Raw genomic sequence first — 5,712 nt, 5'->3', positions numbered from 1 at the left:
TGGCTCAGTGGTTAAGAGCACCGACTCTTCTTCCAGAGGTCCTGAGTTCAATTCCCAGCAACCACATGGTGGCTCTCAACCATCTGTAATGGGTTCGGATGCCCTCTTCTGGTGGGTCTGAAGACAGTGACAGTGTACTCATATAGTTAAATAAATAAATCTTAAAAAAAAAAAAAAAAAGAATGAATGAGCATATGACAAAAAAAAAAAAAACTCCCTTTCTTTCATTTTACGACTTTTCAAAAATATGCATATACAAACTTACATGGAACTTCCTCATATTGTCCACACTTACAGAATTCCTTTCCCGTGGTTATCTTCATAAATTCACAATTTCTCAAATAAGTATCATGTAAATATTCAATAAGATAGGAAATTAATCATTCCTTTTCACTTCTTAAGGGTCCTCTTCACATGTTTGGAAGGCGCAGATTACTGATGGTCTCCCACAATGCTTGCATTCATCAAACTATTCTGTAATACAAGTTTGTGGTTTCCAGATAACTGAGCAACTGAGGACTTTTACACACTACTTAATGTACGGGGTTTATTTTCCCCTGTGTATCTATGTGGCCTTCTGAAGTTGCAGATCCACTGAAGGTTTTCCCATCACAGAGACACATACGGGTTTTTTTTCTGGGATTCACAACTAGAGAAATGAGAGGTTTTTCCAGTTCTATTTTGTTCGCAGTATTTCTCTAAGCAAGAGAGTATCTTCAAAGGGCAGTGGGACCATGGAAGGTTTTACCACATGACTTACATTTAAAGGATCATTGCCCATTATGAGTTCTTCCATGTATTCTGAAGGAGTGAGAACATCTGAAGGCCTTCCCACACTGCTGACATTCATAGGGCTTCTCTCCAGTATGAGTCCTTTCATGGATCCGAAAAGAATAAGAGCAACTGAAGGCCTTGTGGCACTGTTGACACTCATAGGGTTTCTCTCCCAAGTGAGTCCTCTCATGTATTCGGACAGAACTGGAGCAGCTGAAGGCCTTACCACACTGCTTACATTCATACGGTTTCCCTCTAGTATGTGTCCTTTCATGTATCTGAATGGAACTGGAGCAGCTAAAGGCCTTCCCACACTGCTGACATTCATAAGGCTTCTCTCCTGTGTGAGTCCTCTCATGCATGTGAAAGGAACTAGAGAAGCTAAAGGCCTTTCCACACTGCTTACATTCATAGGGTTTCTTTCCAGTGTGAATTTGTTCATGTGTGCGAAAGGAGCTAGAGGAACCAAAGGCCTTCCCACACTGCTGACACTCATAGGACTTCTCTCCCGTGTGAGTCCTCTCATGAAATCGAACAGAACTGGCGCAGCTGAAGGCCTTCCCGCACTGCTGACACTCATGGGGCTTCTCTCCAGTGTGTGTTCGCTCATGAATGTGAAATGAGCTGGGACAATCGAAGGCTTTCCCACACTCTATACATTTGTAAGGCCCGTTTCCAGTGTGCAATATCACATGCCTTCGAAAGCTTGGGAGAGAAATGAAGGCTTTCCCACACTCCTTACAATCATAAGGCTTCTCTCCAGGGTGAATTCTTTCATGTTTGCAAAAGGAACTGGGGAATCTAAAGGCTTTGCCACATTTTCTACATTTATATGGTTTTTCTCCCGTGTGAATCCTCTCGTGACTTGGAGACATGGAGCAACTGAGAGCTTTCCCACACTGTTTACACTCATAGGGTTTCTCTCCAGAGTGAGCTCGTTCATGGTTTCGAAACGAGCTGGGGTGGCTGATAGCCTTCCCACACTCCTTACATTTATAGGGTTTCTCTCCTGTGTGCATCCTCATGTGTCCTTGATAAGTGGTGTGATAAATGAAGGCTTTGCCGCATTCCTTACACGTGTAGGGCTTCTCTCCAGTGTGGGTCCTCTCATGTATTCTAAATGAACTTTGAAAGCTGAATGCTTCCCCACAGTCCTTACACTGGTATAACTTCCCTCTGAATCCGTGACTCTCCCACTGTGTGTGCTCACTATGACACTGCACGTGCCTCTTAAGAGAGGAACAACAGGAGTAGACTTTTCCACATATACCGCATTCACAGGGCTCTACTCCAGGGAGAAGATGCTGCTGTTTAAGAGTTATTCTTTGAATACTGCTCAGCTGTGTCAGTTTGAAAAGTTCTTGGTGAGCTGGATAATTGTAGTGCACACCTTTAATCCCAGCACTCGGGGGCAGAGGCAGGTGCATCTCAGTGAGTTCGAGGCCAGCCTGGTCTACAGAGTGAGTTCCAGGACAGCCAGGGCTACAGAGAGAAACCCTGTCTCAAAAAACCAAAAAAACAACAATGAAGAAAAAACCTATATAAAAAAGAGCCCTGGCTGCTCTTATGGAGGACCTGAGTTTGGCTCCCAGCATCCACATCTGGTGCACATAATCACCTTGGACTCTGGCTCTCCAGGGAATTTGATGCTCTATAGATTCTATGGGAACCTGCGCTTGTGCAAACATGCCCACATAGAGACACATAAATTAGGAAGAAGAAAATAACCTTTTACAAAGGGAAGAGAAATGGCATCATCCTCTTAGGAAGCTGGAGAGATAGATGGCGCTGTGCTTAACGTTACCTACTGATCTTTCAGAGCACCCGCATCTGGTTCCCACCCACACTGGGCAACCCACAATAGCATGGAACTCCAGGTAATCCATTTTCTGGCAATCCTCAGACAATACGTAAATATGCACAAACTCATAAAAGAAATATTTACATTCTTAACTACTTATGTGTATGCACCTGCCTGTATGTATGTGTACAATGTGGGTGCAGTACCCATGGAAAACAGTAGAGGGCATCATATATCCTGGAGCTGGAGTTACCAGAAGTTGAATCACTTGATTTCAGTGCTGAGACCTGAACCCAGGTCCATCACAAAAGCAGCAAGTACCTTTAACCACTCACTCAACTCTCCAGCACCAAAAACAAAATCTTAAAAAATCATGGACTCTTTCTAAAATAGGTGTTGAGGTTTGGTCTTTTGTTATTTATTGTAATGCTGAGTGTAGCCCCCAGGACCTGGTTGTCCCAGAGCCAAGACAGTCCGCATGTAGACTTTGCCACCAAGTTATTTCAGATTGGTAAATAAACATGCCAACTGCCAATAGCTGGGCAGAAGAGACATAGGTAGGTTTAGGTTTCCTGGCCTTGGGGTCTGAGAAGGTGGTGCAGGAGGAAGGAGGAGAAACCGCATGAATTATGTGAGCCATAAAAACATGGCCCTCACAGCTGGGCAACTGGGGCTCAGAGCAGCCCAGGTGAAACACAGCAGGTCATAAGTAATAACTCGGGGTCACTGACGGGAAAGTAGGTTCTAGTAGCATAGTGGGTAGGGATCCGCCTGGCTCTGGGACTGTTTAAGGCTTATTGTAAACATAAAGGCTGTGTGTGTCTTTTTTTTTTTTTTTTTTTTTTTTTTTGGTTTTTTGAGACAGGGTTTCTCTGTGTAGCCTTGGCTGTCTTGGAACTCACTTTGTAGACCAGGGTAGCCTCGAACCCAGAAATCGGCCTGCCTCTGCCTCCCAAGTGCTGGGACTAAAGGCGTGCACCACCACACCCAGCCTGTGTGTGTCTTTTATCCAGGATCTAAGGGTTAAAGACAGGGTAGAAATTCTGGGTTGAAATTATATAATTTCAACAACAAGATGTAATATGTATTTTACTTAAAATATAAACATTTATATTTTATATGATAAAAAAACATGAAATTGGAGTTTTGTTGTGTTTCCAGTGACATACTAAGACTCCATCATAGGACTCCAGCTGCTTTAATGAGTACAACTCACCTTAGGCTTCTTCCCTGAGCTTTGCACTGATCCCTAATGCTCTGGTCTTCCCAATTTTCCCCTAAAAGGAAAAAAAAAATTAAAAGACAGAAAAACTCATAGGTTCTAGGTCCACGAGGAACCATCATAATCTAGCATGCCTACTTACCAAAGCATTCCTTTGCAGCTGAATAGTGAAATCTCATTGAGGAGCAAGAGACATTTGTTCTTTAATTACCTACGGCTAAGAAATTTCACTCTTACCAACAGAAGCCAGGTTATGGACGGTTTCCTGCATCACATCTCGGTACAGTTCCTTCTGAGAATCGTCCAGCAGAGCCCACTCCTCATGGGTGAAGTTCACAGCTACATCCTCAAAAGCCACTGAGTCCTAAAACATCCCATGAAATGGCGAACATGACCACACTCACCTCACTCACATGATTCTGCTTCCTACAACACGTCTGTAACTCGGTCCTTAACTACAAGATCTGTCTATACTCAACTGCTCAAAATTTAACAACATGAGTACTTGCAAGTTATTTCTACTACAGGACTATGACCAGTCCAAGTCTGACTGTGCTCGGATAGGTGTATGGCTGCAGAGCATCCTGGAGAAGTTCTATATGAAGTAATATGGGGTGGTGAGCTGTGATAGGCAGTCTGGTGCCTGGCCCAGCTCAGGCCTAAAACCCCAGTGACCCAGCAGGTGACTGTCACCTGCAAGGAAAGGCAGGCATTTGGCCATGCCCCTTGGGTTCCTGTCACATAGTTACAGCCTCCCACAATGACTCCTGCCCCAGAGAGCTCAGTGGCCATCAGTCACATAGGAGCAGCGCCAAGCCCTCCCACATGCAGATAAGGTATCTCCAAGTTTCAGACCAAGCTAATGAGAAGTACCTACTGTCAGACCCTGACAGGTAGATAAGACTCCTATCCTGGAGGAATAAAGGAGTGAGAACCGCTCTGTTGTCTGAGAGCTTCTGTTGTAAGAGCTGTAACACTGCTGCTTGGGAAGAGTCTGCTCTCCTGAAGCGCCATCTGAAGCTCACCCACCCCAACTCCTCGCTGGCTAGTCAGACTCTCCTGGGCCCAGCTTGGCCCAACTCAGGGCAGGGGCATGTAGAATAACTGAGATGGCAATGGGCAGAGACAGAGGTGAAGTCAGCTGCAGGCCCATAAATTAAAAGTTTTCATTTTAGGTTTGAAAAAACTTTCATCTCCTGCTTTAGTATAAACCATATCACAAGCCATTCCATAAAATATATCAAATCTGTATGACAGCTTAATGGCACACTTAGAGAAGGAGAGTGGGAGGGAGGGAGGGAGAGGGAGGGAGGGAGAATGAGAATGAATATTTCTTCTATTATAGTTACACACATGAAAACAGAAGGCCAGCCGGGCGGTGGTGGCGCACGCCTTTAATCCCAGCACTTGGGAGGCAGAGGCAGGCGGATTTCTGAGTTCCAGGACAGCCTGGTCTACAAAGTGAGTTCCAGGACAGCCAGGGCTATACAGAGAAACCCTGTCTCAAAAAACCAAAAAAAAAAAAAAAAAAAAAAAAAAAAAAGAAAAGAAAACAGAAGGCCAGTTGGGTGTGGGGGGCATACCTTTAATCCCACTATTCTAAAAGCAGGTCACCGAGTGCAAGGCCAGTCTGGTCTACAAAGGGAATTCCCAGGGTCATTCTTCAGAAAAACCCTATCTCAGAACAAACAAACAAACAAACAAACAAAAACCCAACAAAGAAAGAACAAGACAGAGAAGGAGGGGGAGGTGGAGGTGAGGGAAGGGGAGGGGGAGGGGAGGGGAGGGGAGGGGGAGGGGAGGGGAGGGGAGGGGAGGGGAGGGGAGGGGAGGGGAGGGGAGGGGAGGGGAGGGGAGGGGAGGGGAGGGGAGGGGAGGCCCAGTAAAGAAAAGTGTTACAGACAAACTCTGCAGA

The 5,712-nt window shown here is 45.2% G+C and overlaps 1 pseudogene across 1 annotated transcript; it reads right to left on the bottom strand.

Moving 5' to 3' along the window:
- Positions 1 to 262: 262 nt before the first annotated feature.
- Positions 263 to 4,170, bottom strand: LOC115031965 (uncharacterized; annotated as a pseudogene). Its single transcript, XR_003837621.2, has 3 exons — positions 4,035 to 4,170; positions 3,792 to 3,852; positions 263 to 2,178 (listed from the first exon to the last, which is right to left on the bottom strand). The product of XR_003837621.2 is annotated as an uncharacterized LOC115031965 (transcript).
- Positions 4,171 to 5,712: the final 1,542 nt, after the last annotated feature.

The sequence above is a fragment of the Mus caroli genome, unplaced genomic scaffold, assembly GCF_978045245.1.
Source record: "Mus caroli unplaced genomic scaffold, Mus_caroli_1 scaffold_11, whole genome shotgun sequence".
Classification (NCBI taxonomy): Eukaryota; Metazoa; Chordata; class Mammalia; order Rodentia; family Muridae; genus Mus; species Mus caroli.
Note: the sequence above shows the minus strand (reverse complement) of the source record. Positions and strands in the feature narration are given on the sequence as shown.